The 12,964-nt window shown below is 35.6% G+C and overlaps 1 protein-coding gene across 4 annotated transcripts in view; it reads left to right on the top strand.

Annotated features, from left to right (window-relative positions):
- Positions 1 to 12,964, top strand: part of CEP83 (centrosomal protein 83) — a 113,948-nt gene that overhangs the window by 21,972 nt on the left and 79,012 nt on the right. The window contains exon 1 of one of the 4 annotated variants that reach the window (XM_049627500.1): positions 2,018 to 2,376. The exons of 2 other annotated variants lie outside the window; for them this stretch is intronic. The gene's annotated coding sequence lies outside the window, so the exon portion shown is untranslated. Of the gene's footprint in view, positions 1 to 2,017; positions 2,377 to 11,587; positions 12,362 to 12,964 lie in introns of those variants that run through there. One more of the 4 variants, XM_049627497.1, reaches the window with a different exon arrangement.

The following is a 12,964-nucleotide window of genomic DNA, read 5'->3' as shown; positions in this document are numbered from 1 at the left end:
TTCTCTGTATTTAAGAGTCTGTTTTTTGGTTTGCCTTTTGTTTTGTTTGTTCACTTGCTTTGTTTCTTAAATTCCACTTATGAGAGAAATTATACGGTATTTGTCTTTCACTGACTTATTTTACTTAGCTTATACCCTCTAAATCCATCCATGTTGTTGCAGATGGCAAGATTTCATTCTTTCTTATGGCTGAATAATATTCCACTATATGTATACAATTATATAATCCATTATATATGTACATATATATACATATATATGTACATACACACCACATCTTATCTGTTCATCTGTCGATGGACACTGGGCTGCCTCCATAATTTAGCTATTGTAAATAATGCTTCAATAAGCATAGGGGTGCATATATCCTTTTAGTGTTTTCATATTCTTTGGGTAAATGCCCAGAAGTGCAATTATAGATCATATGGTAGTTCTATTTTTAACGTTTTGACGAGCCTCCATACTGTTTTCCGTAGTGGCTGCACCAGTTTGCATTCCTGTCAACAGTACATGAGGATTCCTTTTTCACCACATCCTCACCGACACTTGTTGTGTCTTATGTTTTTTATTTTAGTCATTCTTTTTTTATTAACAAATTTTTTTTTAATGTTTATTTTTGAGAGACAGAGAGGGAGTCACAGAATCCGAAGCAGGCTTCAGGCCCTGAGCTGTCAGCACAGAGCCCGACACGAGTCTTGAGCTTATGAACTGTGAGATCATGACCTGAGCCGAAGTTGGATGCTTTACTGAGTCACCCAGGTGCCCCAACAAAGTATATTTAAACAATAGAATACTCTGGGATTCTTCCTTTGTGAGCTCATGGAATTGTATACTTATGCATTTTATTATGTGTAAATTTTACTTTAAAAACAAAAAGGCTAAACAAAAGAGAATTGGTTGAGATTGTCTGTTTTGTGAATGTTATTGTGTATCCATGTGATGTCTGGAAATGTGGTAGCTTCACAACCATGAAGAGAATTAAGCCAACAGGTTATGTTGGCAGAAGTGTGGTGTCAACTTTAAACATAAAATAGCCACTTTTACTAGCAAAATGAGTTTATTCAGGATAGCAGAGGAAATGCACTTTGGGACATACAAACTATGGCAGACTGTAAGCAAGTCCAGAGAACAAAGGAAAGGAGCATTCTTTTATATAGAAAAGGAGGGACTTGGGAGGGGTAGTTTGGAAAGAAAGGAGAGGAGTGAGAGTTTGGGGCATTGGTAGCTTTTCATTGGGTGAGTTGTGGTAGTTCTCATTGGTTTGTTGATGGGCAAGGAGTAAATCTTGTTTCCACCTGTTGGAGTAGTGGTAGCAAAATAAGCTTCTTTCTGTTGGGGTTGTAAACAGCAATGAGTAGTGGTGTGTGGGATCTCCCCCTTCAATGAGATTTTCTGTACGCAGTTTCAATGAAAAAGACCAGGATCCTTGATGATATTGAGTCAGATTTTCTTTTTTTTTTTAAAGAGCCAACCACATCTTCATTAGTCTCAGCAGCAGGTGACTGGAGCCCCTACCTACAAGGGAACTTTAGAAGGCTACTCTGACTACTGTAAAGGAATGTTAGCACTTCTATTAGGACAGGATGGGAGAGGAAATTGGAAGGGAGCCAGAGGGAAAGACTGCTGGGCCACATACAGGGAGGTACACGTGGCGTTCCCACTGGGTCAGGCGCTAGAGGTGAACACTGCCATCTCCCTCAGAGTGAAGGAAGAGACAAAGCCTGAGATATGAGCCAGATCTTTGAGTGAACGTTTAAAACTTTGAATTTTAGAATTTGAAATTCTGAATGTTTTAAAAAATTGTGAATTATAAAAGCAGAAAAGTGCACAAAAACTATCCTTTGAGTGATTTACAAAGCAAACCCCCAATTTAACCACAACAAAGATCAAAATGTAGAACACTGATGGCCTTTTCTCTGGTAACACTGTCCTGAGTGATTTACAAAGCAAACCCCCAATTTAACCACAACAAAGATCAAAATGTAGAACACTGATGGCCTTTTCTCTGGTAACACTGTCCTGACTTCTACGTTAATCACTTCTTTTTATAGTTTTATAACCTAAACACACCTAAGCATGTATCTTCTAAATACTACAGTTTTGCCTATTTTTAATTTTTTCTGAACTTTATGTTTTGAATAGTGTGCTTTTTTGTCTGTCTTTTGCACAGTATTTTTGAAGTTCACCTGTGTAGAGTGTTTCTGTAGGTTATTTTCGTTGTCGTAAAGTGCTAGTTTCATTATGTCACAATATGTGTCTTCAGCTGTTAATGGACATTTGGTTTGTTTTCTAGGTTTCATCTGGGAATAGTATTGTTACGAGCAGTAACTTTACAACAGAAATCTCTTGGTGTACTTGTACTCACATTTTGGCGGGGTATGTTTCAAGTAGAAGTATTCTTGGGTCATAGTATGTATACATCTTTAACTTGAGTAGTGCTCATTTTTTTCTAACATGGATATACCAGTTTACACCACAACTTGTTGCTTCTCCTCCTCTTTAGACTTGTTATGGTCAGTCGTTTTGGTTTTCTCATTGTGATTTTACTTTTAAAAAGAAATCCTACACGTTACTATGTAAAAAGATAATTCAAGAGAAATAATTGGGTAAAAGGTTCAAATAAACTTTTCACAAAAGAGGACATCCAAATGGCTCATCAACAGAGAAAAGTTGCTCAATCTTATTTTTTCAGGAAATTGCTTTTTAGCTTTTTTAGTATTTTTTTTTTTTTTTCCTGCCATGGGTTATTGAAAGCACTCTCCTATATTCCAGTAACTTTGTTTTTTTTTTTTGTTTTTTTTTTTTTTGCTTTTTCACATTTAGAGCTTCAGTACAACTACAGTTAATTTTAGTGCATAATGCAAAGTTGGGCCCAGGTCCATAAGGTGATCTGGTTGTCTCAGCACCTTTTTATTGCAGACTTCTGTTTCCTCACTGATTAGCAAAACCACCTTTGTTCTTAAATGTCTTACATGGGTCGATGTGTCTTAATAACTAGATTTGTAACGTCTTGATATCCAGTCCTCCTATCTTGTGTTTTAAAATAGTTTCTGCTGTTCTTTACAAGATTTCTGGCCTTTTGTATTTCCATGTAAATTTCTGAATCAGTATGCTAAATTTTACACACACACACACACACACGTAACACACATGCATGCACCCCTACTTATTAGGATATTGATTGGTATTACATCCATGTATCTGGGGAGAATTTATATCTTTAGAATGTTGTTTTCCAGTATATGGTACATAGTTCTATGTATATAGGTCTTTTTTAGTTTCTCTAATGGGTATCTGTGTAATGGTTTGCACATCTTTTTGCCTAGGTATTTGATATTCTTTGGTGCTTTTAAAATGTCTTTAAAAATATTGCTGACATGTAGAGTGCAGTTAATTTTTATATTCACCCACCTAGCAGTCTTCACCAAGTTCTTCTGATGATTTCTCTATAAATTCTTTTGGATTTTCTACATACACAATTAGAACAATCTGTATGTAAAGAAAGTTTTATTTTTCCTTCCCAGTTTTTTAACCTTTTATATCTTTGTCTTGTTCCACATTTTTTGTTGGTTATTTTCATTGTTGAATAAAATTGATGATGATGGACATCCTGGTCTTGATCGCATTTCCAAAAGAAGGTACAGGGGTGCCTCAGTGGCTCAGTTGGTTAAGCGTCTGACTTATGGCTCAGGTCATGATCTCATGGTTAGTGAGTTCAAGCCCCACATTGGGCTTTGTGTTGATAGTGCAGAGCCCGCTTCAGATCCTCTGTCTCCCTCTCAAAAATAAATAAACTTTAAAAGTAATAAGAAAAAAAGGACGGCACAAAGATTTTAGAATCAAGTAGAGTGTTTGGTGTATTATTTTTGTATACATCTTTTTTTAAATTGATGTGCCTTTCAGTTCCTAGCTTGCGGTTTCTTTTTTTATGTTGTGCCAAAATTCATATAACATAAAATTGAATGTTTTAAAGTATAGAATTCGGTGGTATTTTGTCCATTCATTGTGTTGTACATCTATCACCTCCATCTGGTTCCCAAACATTTTATCACCTTCTAAGATAACTCCATATCCATTGAACAGTCACTTTTTCTCCCTCCCCTCAGTCCCTGGCAGCCATGAATATGTTTTCTATCTTTCTCGATTTACCTATTTTGGATATTACTATAAATGGAATCATACTCCAATGACACAAATGGTGGATGTTTTATTTCAGTCCCATAAGTTCCTGAACATCTGTTATTTACTTTTTACATCTATTTTCTATTCAGGTTAAGTAATTTCTGTTGCTTTGTCTTCTAATTCATTCTTTTTCTTCTCTATTTCTTTTTTTTAATAAAAAAAAATTTAAATATTTATTTTTGAGAGAGAGAGACAGAGCATTAGCAGGGGAGGGGCAGAGAGAGAGAGGGAGACACAGAATCCAAAGCAGGGCTCCGGGCTCTGAGCCGTCAGCACAGAACCGGACATGGGGCTTAAACTCACAAACTGTGTATTACGACCTGAGCTGAAGTTGGATGCTTAACTGACTGAGCCACCCAGGCACCCCTCTTTTCTATTTCTGCCTTTGAGCTCATCCTTAGATTTTTATTTTGGTCATTGTATTTTTTAGTTCTATAATTTCACTTGCTTCTTCTTTATATCTTCTATTCTTTGCTGAGACTTGTATTTCTTTGCTGTGTCTTTTTTTCTAAATTTATTTCAGGCTTGTTTGTAATTATTCATTGAAATATTTTTAGCATGGCTTATTTAAAATCTTTGCCAGATAACTTGAACATATTTTTTCTCTTAGTGTTGGCATCCATCACTTGTCCTTTTACTTTCAGTTTGAGACCTTTCTCATTCTTGGTGTGACTAGTGATTTTCTTTTGAAACCTGGACATGTAGGGTATTATGTTATGAGACTGTTTACTATTTCTGGCTTTTCCTGACACTTCTCTGGCACAGGAAAGGGGGGAAATGCCCCATTATTGCCAGATAAGGGGTAGAAATCTAGGTTCCCCTGTTGGCTTCTGTTGTCACCTGAGCTGTGGGAGATCATCATTATTGCTGGGTGCCATGGAGTTCTGGCTCCTCAGGTGGTCCCCACTGTCACCCTAGAAAGAGTAGCCTTGTTACCACTGAGTGGTAGTGCCAGACCTAACTCTCGACTAGCGCTTACCTGCTGGCTCTTCAACAGTGTGAGGTAGGTGCTCTTCCTTACTGTTGGTAGGGTGGAAAGTTCAGGTTTCCTGCGTAGTCTCCACTGACATTACAGAAGCATGGGACTTTATTACCACTCAGCAGGGATAAAAGTCCCAACTTCCTTGTTGACCTTCTTATATACCATGCAAGCTGGCAGGATATTAGAGTACCTCCTAACAATCTGGCCTTTGCTGGCACGGTTGGTGGTGGAGTCACAGTTTTTTCTGTAGTATTTTCCTGGAGTAGATTTTATTGTCTAAAACATTTTTGTCTTGCTAGGTTTCCCCTTTCTTCTTTCTTTGGCTAAGAGAGCAGGCTTTTGTTAAGGCCTTTTTTTTTTTTTTTTTTTTTTTTTTGCCCCTTCCCCAAGTCTGAAACCATTGCCACCTTGTTTAGCTCCAGGTTGGAGATCATATATGAAAAGGAATCCCTGGGAACCCACCTGTGTGTCAATTTTGATATTCTGAGGTTTTTAGCCGGTTTGGCTGCTGGTCTCCATTTTTGAGAGTTGTTTTATATATGTATACCGTTCAGGACATTTATTTGTATTAGTGGGATTATATAGGGAAATATACATCTGCTCCATCATCCCAGAAGCAGAACTCTTTATTACAAAAGTTTTAAGATGTCTTACCAGTTTTCATTTACTTCTAGATATTTTCTGATTTCTGTTGTGACCTTCTCTTTAATTCATGTTGTTTAGAAATGTATTCTTTCTAGGCATATATAGCTTTTCAGTTACTTTTTTCTGTTGAGTTTTAGTTTAATTGCACTGTGGCCAGAAAAATAGTCTGTATAATTTTGTTTTTAAAATTTTTTTTAGATTTTTAAAAAATACCCAGCATGTAGTCAGTATTTATAAATGTGACATGTACGTTTATAAGGAATGTGTATTCTATAGTTCTGGGAATAGTATTCTATATATGTTAGGTCAGGTGGGTTAATTATATTGATTAAGTTGTCTATATTCTTACTGATTACTTTTTTGTGCTTTTTTACTGGTTACCAAGAATAGTGGTTAAATTATACCCCTGTGATTCTGAATCTATCTATTTACCCTGTAGTTCTGACCCCTTCTACTTTATTTGTGTATAAAATTGTCATACCTTTCTGATGTATTTAATCTTTTATCATTACAAATGTCTTACTTCATCTACTGTACTGTTTCTGTTGATTGTTATTATTTTTTGACCTTAAATTCTACTTTATCTGATATTAATGTAATTCTGTCATCTATCTTTAGATTAATGCTTAATTATATTTTTGGGGTTTTTTTCAGTCTTCTTGTCCTTATGTTTTAAAAAGTCATATAAAAAGATATATAGTTGAGTGATTTTTTTTACGTTTCTTATTTGAAGCATTAATCTATCTACTTTAGAGTAATGATATGTGTCTAAGTCTATTGTGTAACTGTTTCTGTTTTCCTGCTTATTTATGTTCCATCTTATCTCCCTGCTTGCCTTCTTTTAAATGGAATTCTTGGTGCACCTGGTGGCTTAGTTGGTCAAGCGTCTGACTTTGGCTCAGGTAATGGTCTTGTGGTTTGTGGGTTTGAGCCTGTGTCGGGCTTTGTGCTGACAGCTCAGAGCCTGGAACCTGCTTTGGTTTCTGTGTCTCCCTCTCTCTGCCCCTCCCCTGCTTGCTCTCTCAAAATAAATAAACATTAAAAAAATAAATAGAATTCTTAATGGAGGGGTGATTCTCAAAGGAAGGACAGAGGTGATTTTTGCCTCTCTAGGGTACATTTGGTAAAATGTGGAGACCTTTTGTTTTTGACTAGTGGGGGGAGGAGTACTACTAGCATCTAATAGGTAGAGATGAGGAATATGTTACTAAATATTCTACAATGTACAGGAAAGCCCCCTTCCCACAAAGAATTATCTGGTCTAAAATATCAGTAGTGTAAAGGTTGAGAAACCCTTTATTAGAGTGATTTGAGTAATTAAAAGTTTTCCACCCATTTAGCATTCTTAGTGGTGATCCCACAGATAGGTTCAGGAAACTTAATATGAAGAATCAGATAAGTAAATATTTTAGATTCTTCAGGCCATGTATAGTTTTTGTTATGTGTTCTTTTTCCCCTCTCTACCTTCTTTCTTTCCTTTTTCAAAGTTGTTTTAGGTTTGTATAAAAATTGAGCAGAAACTACAGAGAATTCCCATGTACCCCTTGCATCAAACATGCACAGCCTCCCCCACTATTAACACCAAGAACATCATCTCCCAGAAGAGTGCTACGTTTGTTACAATTGATGAACCTATACTGACATGTCACTATCACTCTTAGTCCATAGTTTACATTAAGGTTCACTCTTGGTGTTGTATATTCTGAGTTTTAACAAATGTATGTGGGCATGTATTCTGTGATAATAATATTCTACAGAATAATTTCACTGCTCTAAAAATCTTATATGCTGTACCTTTTCATCTCTTCCAGAATGTCATATAGTTGGAATCCAACAGTATGTATCCCTTTTAGATTGGGTTCTTTCACTTAGTAATATGCACTTAAGGTTTCCTTCACATCTTATTGTGGCTTGATGGTCATTTCTTTTTTGGGCTGAATAATACTCTGTTGTTGAGATATACAACAGTTTATCCATTCACCTACTAAAGGACATCTTGGTTGCTTCCAAGGTTTGGCAATTATGAATAAAGCTGCTGTAAGCATTCATGTGCAATTTTTTTGTGTGTGTGTGAATGTAAGTTTTCATCTAATTTGGGTAAATAACAGAGTGCTGTTGGACTATATGGTAAGACTAATAAATTAGAGTTCCTGTTATTCCACATTTTCACCAGCATTTGGTGTTGTCATTGTTTGTATTTGGGCCATTCTGATAGGTTTTTAGTAGTACCTTATTGTTTAAATTTGCAATTACCTAATGACTTACGTTGTTGAACATCTTTTCATATGCTTATTTGCCATTTGTGTACTTTCTTTGGTGAGAGGTGTGTTAAGGCCTTTGGGCCATTGTTTAATTCAGTTGTTTGTTTTCTTATTGTTGAGTCTGACTTTGTGTATTTTGCTTAATAGCCCTTTATCAGATAGGTCTTTCTCAAATATTTCCTCCCAGTCTATGACTTCTCTTCTCATTCTCTTGACAGTGTCATTCACAGAACAGAAGTTTTAATGTTTATTTATTTTTGAGAGAGAGAAAGACAGAGTGTGAGCAGGGGAAGGGAAGAAAGAGAGGCAGACACAAAATCCATTGCAGGCTCTAGGCTCCGAGCGGTCAGCCCAGAGCCCGATTCAGGGCTCGAACTCACCGTGAGATCATGACCTGAGCCCAAGTCATATGTTTAACTGACTGAGCCACCCAGGAGCCCCCACAGAGCAGAAGTTTTAAATTTTAATGAAGTGTAACTCACCAGTTATTTCTTTCATGGATCTTGCCCTTGGTTGTGTATTTAAAAAGTCACTGTCATACCAGGGACCTTTGTTATGTTCCAGGAATTTGATAGTTTTGCATTTTATATTTATGTACATTTGAGCTAATTTTTGTGGAAGGTATAACATCTACCTAGATCCACTTTTTTTTGGCACGTGCATTACTTTTGCATGTGCTCCTGTGTCAAAGATCGGTTGACTATAGTTTAGTCTATATGTGGACTCTTCTGTTCCAGTAATCTATTTGTTATTTTTTTCAATATCATGCTCTCATACTTTTGCTTTTATGGTAAGTTTCAAAGTCAGATAGTGTCAGTCCTCTGACTTTGTTCTTATGCAATATTGTATTGGCTATTCTGTGTCTCTTGTCTCTGTGCATAAACTTTAGAATTAGTTTGTTGATATCCACAAAATAACTTTTGGGGATCGTATTGAATCTGTCCATCAAGTTGGGAAGAACTTACATCTTGGCAGTATTGAGTCTTCCTATCCATGAACATAGAGTATCTTTCCATTTATTTAGTTCTTTGTTGTTTTTTTTCCATCAAAGTTTAGTAATTTTCCTCATATTAAAAAATGTACATGTTTTGTTAAATTTATAGCTATTTCATTTTGGGGAGTACTAATGTAAATGGTATTTTAAATTTCAAATTTCTTCTGTTCATTGCTGATACATAGGAAAGTGATAGACTTTTTTTGTTTGTTTATGTGTTTATTTTGAGAGAGAGAGAATGTGGGAGGGGCAGAGAGAGAGGGAGAGAGAGAGAATCCAAAGCACGCTCTGCACTGTCAGTGCAGAGCCCGCTGGGGGGCTTGAACTTGGGAACCATGAGATCATGACCTGAGCCAAAACCAAGAGTTGGACTCTTAACTGACTCAGACACCCAGGTGCCCTGATAGACTTTTTTGTGTTAACTCTATCCTGCAGCCTTGCTATAATGTTTATCAGTTCCAGGAGTATTTTTTAAAAATTTGATCTTCTACACAGATAATCATGTCCTGTGCAAAGAAAGACCGTTTTATTTCTTCCTTCTGTATTTGTATGTGTTTTATTTTATTTTTTTGGCTTAATACATTAGCTAAGACTTCCCATTATGATATTGAAAAGAAGTGGTGAGAGGGGACGTTTTTATTTGTTCTTGATCTTAGTGGAAAAATTTCTATTTTCTCACCTCTATGATGTTAGCTGTAGAGTTTTTATACATGTTCTTTATCTAGTTGAGAAAGCTCCCCTCCATACCTAGTTTGTTGAGTTTTTAAAATTATGAATGGGTATTGGATTTTGTCAAGTACTTTTTCTGCATCTATTGATAAGATCATGTGATTTTTTTGCTTTAGTCTATTCGTGTAATGGATTATGTTAATTGACGTTTTTTAAATGTTGAACCAGCTTTGCATGCCTGGAATAAATTCTACTTGGTCATGATGTATAAATCTTTTTATACATTATTGGATTCAACTTGTTAATATTTTGTTGAGGATTTTTTCATCTGTATTCATTGTTTTTCTTTTTTTTTTTTTAAGCTCTTAAAACATTCTTGGCTTGGGACTATGCAAAAGAAGAATACAGGCCAAATGTGGCTCATGAGCTATAATTTTCCCACCCCTTTCCTAGTGATTATATTATGCATCTTTGACTTCTCAAAGTGTAATATTCATTGATACTTTTAGCCTTTCCTATACAGTGCAAGGGCTCTGTAACACTTGTAATTCTACCTTTACTGACTTAGATGCCATTTCTTTATGTATTATAAGACTATATCTGTTAAGAAATCCTAAGGTATTATTTTATGCAGTCTGTGTCCAATTAGAATTATGCACATATTTCCAATTATCTTTATTTTTGCATTGTCCAGTTCACATCTAAGGTAATTTTCCTTGTGTATGGAAGACTCCTTTACTGTTTCTTTTGCTGTGCATCTTCTGGGATGAATTTGTTCCATTTGTCTGAAAATGTCTTTATTTTACCACTATTCTCTAAAGATTTTCCTTTTTTTTTTGCTATATTTATAGAATGTTAGTTTGGCAGTTATTTTCTTTCAGTACTATAAAGGTATCGTGTTCTGGCTTTCATTGTTGAAGTCAGTTCTATTGGTTATTTTCAAGACACGTCTCTTTTCTGGACTGATCTTAAGGTTTTCCCTGTTTCTTTAGGAAGATCTTAAGGTGATGTTCTTAGGTGCAGATTTCTTAATGTGATGTAGGTGGAATTCTTTTTATTTATGTCTTTGGGGTTTTTAGAACATTTTGGGGGGAGGTTCTCAAGTATCTATTTACCTATTTATTTTGCAGGTATTGCTTCTATACTCTTCTCTCTCCTTCTGGGACTCAATGGCATATCTGTTAGAATGACATTTTAACTTTATTTTCTGTATTTATTTCCTTTTTTGTATTTTTCATTCTTGTTTCTCTTCCTAATTTATCTTGAATATTTTCTTTTAACTTCTAATTCCTTCTTAAAGTATGTTTTATCTTGGCTGTTATGCTACTTGTGCATTGAGTTTTTACTTTTGGTTATAGAATTTTTCAGTGTTAGAGTTTGCATTGGTTCCTTTTTATGGTTTTGAATTCTCTTACAAGATTCTCAACCTTGTTTCCTATTGTCTTATACATAATATTGATATAAGAAAATTTCTTTTAGAATCGTTGTCTAACAACTCTAATAGTGAGGCTCTCATGTTATCTATTTTTTTATTTTTTTATTTTTATTTTTTAACGTTTATTTATTTTTGAGACAGGGAGAGACAGCATGAATGGGGGAGGGTCAGAGAGAGAGGGAGACACAGAATTTGAAACAGGCTCCAGGCTCTGAGCTGTCAGCACAGAGCCTGATGTGGGGCTCAAACTCACGGACCGCGAGATCATGACCTGAGCCAAAGTCGGATGCTTAACCGACTGAGCCACCCAGGCGCCCCTCATGTTATCTATTTAAATACTTTTGCTTCTTGTGACTTTAGTTCATGTTCTCTTATCTTCCCATGACTTGAGTTTTAAAATTTATAAAAAAATTTTATTGTGTCATATTTATTTGTAAAATTATTTTTTAGAGCAAGTTGCAGCCTATTCTAATATAATTCACCTGAATTACCCTTAGTAGCAATAATAAGGGTAAGCCTTTAAAGTCTGTATCCAAAATGGAGGAGGGTGTTCACCAGGCCTTCTCCTTGCTGTTCTAGTCTGTGTCTTTGAATATGAAGACTGTCAGAAGGCATTCAGTCTCCCAGTCTCTGGAACTGGCAAATGCCCCTAGGAGAACAGTGGTCCCAAATTCCAGTCTCTCTTTCTGCGTTCACATCTTCCCTTGTTCCCATTTCAGTAAATATTTATTCTCTCGTTAGTTTTCCAGTGTCTTCAAGCAGATTTTTAAAACATATGTCCAGATTTTCTTGTCCTAGGCAGAAAGCATGATCTAAATTACCTAGTCCTTTATTACTGGAAGTGAAGGCTATCTTCAGATTTCTTGGTATAAGAGATTGGTAAAACACTTCCCACAGCGTTTAAGCTAATTGGGATTTTTGTTTTTTGCTAAAAGCCTCCTTATATAATTAGCATGAAATTTAGAAGTTGTTTCTTTGTAAGCTTGAATATAGAATTGTGGAACCACTTTTGAAGTTCAGAGAAAGACTTATGTTTTATGAGGCCTTTCTGTCTATGTTACTAGATATCTTCTTGGAGGACTACCATAACTATATTTTCCAAGATTTTCATTGATAAATTGATTACTGGTGAACTGGAGGACAATATATCTGCAAAATACCCAAAAACAGATAGAAAATTCATTCTGACCTTGGTAAGACTTGGCAAATAAGCAGATAGTTTTCTGTGATTCTGAAATTAACAGGGGAGAAAAGTCTGAAAAAGACTATTGGCAGATGAAACCCAGGAGTTCATAACTTTGAGTCAAGAAAATACCAGAGGGCAATACAGATACATTTGCAACAGAACTAGATTTGGAGATGACGTTATGAAAACTAATAAAGGGAAACCTCATTAAAATGAAGTTGGGAGGTTCAGCAAGGGGAGCTCTCATTCCCTACCAATTGTAGACCCAACAGGAAGAGATGGACTTGACCTTGTACCTGGATGCTACTTTACTATACCAGCTAGAAGAAGAAACACTGCTTTTTGTTTTGTTTTGTTTTTATTTTTGTTTTTTAAGGTTAACAAGGTAATGGTTGTGCTGATTAAGAAATGGATATCCTGCAATTAGTGAAGTCCTGAAAACTACTTGTAGTAGATTTTACTGCCAGAAGGGAAGAATTTAAATCATTAACTCTATTTTCCTAAAATATCCAGGTCTTGTTGAATTTTATTTCTATGGGGACTTCCATTTTATTATTATTATTTTTTTTGAGAGAGAAGGTATACACGCATGTGCACGTGGGTGGGGGGG

The sequence above is a fragment of the Panthera uncia genome, chromosome B4 (assembly GCF_023721935.1).
Source record: "Panthera uncia isolate 11264 chromosome B4, Puncia_PCG_1.0, whole genome shotgun sequence".
NCBI lineage: Eukaryota > Metazoa > Chordata > Mammalia > Carnivora > Felidae > Panthera > Panthera uncia.
This window is presented reverse-complemented; position numbering and strand designations above follow the sequence as displayed.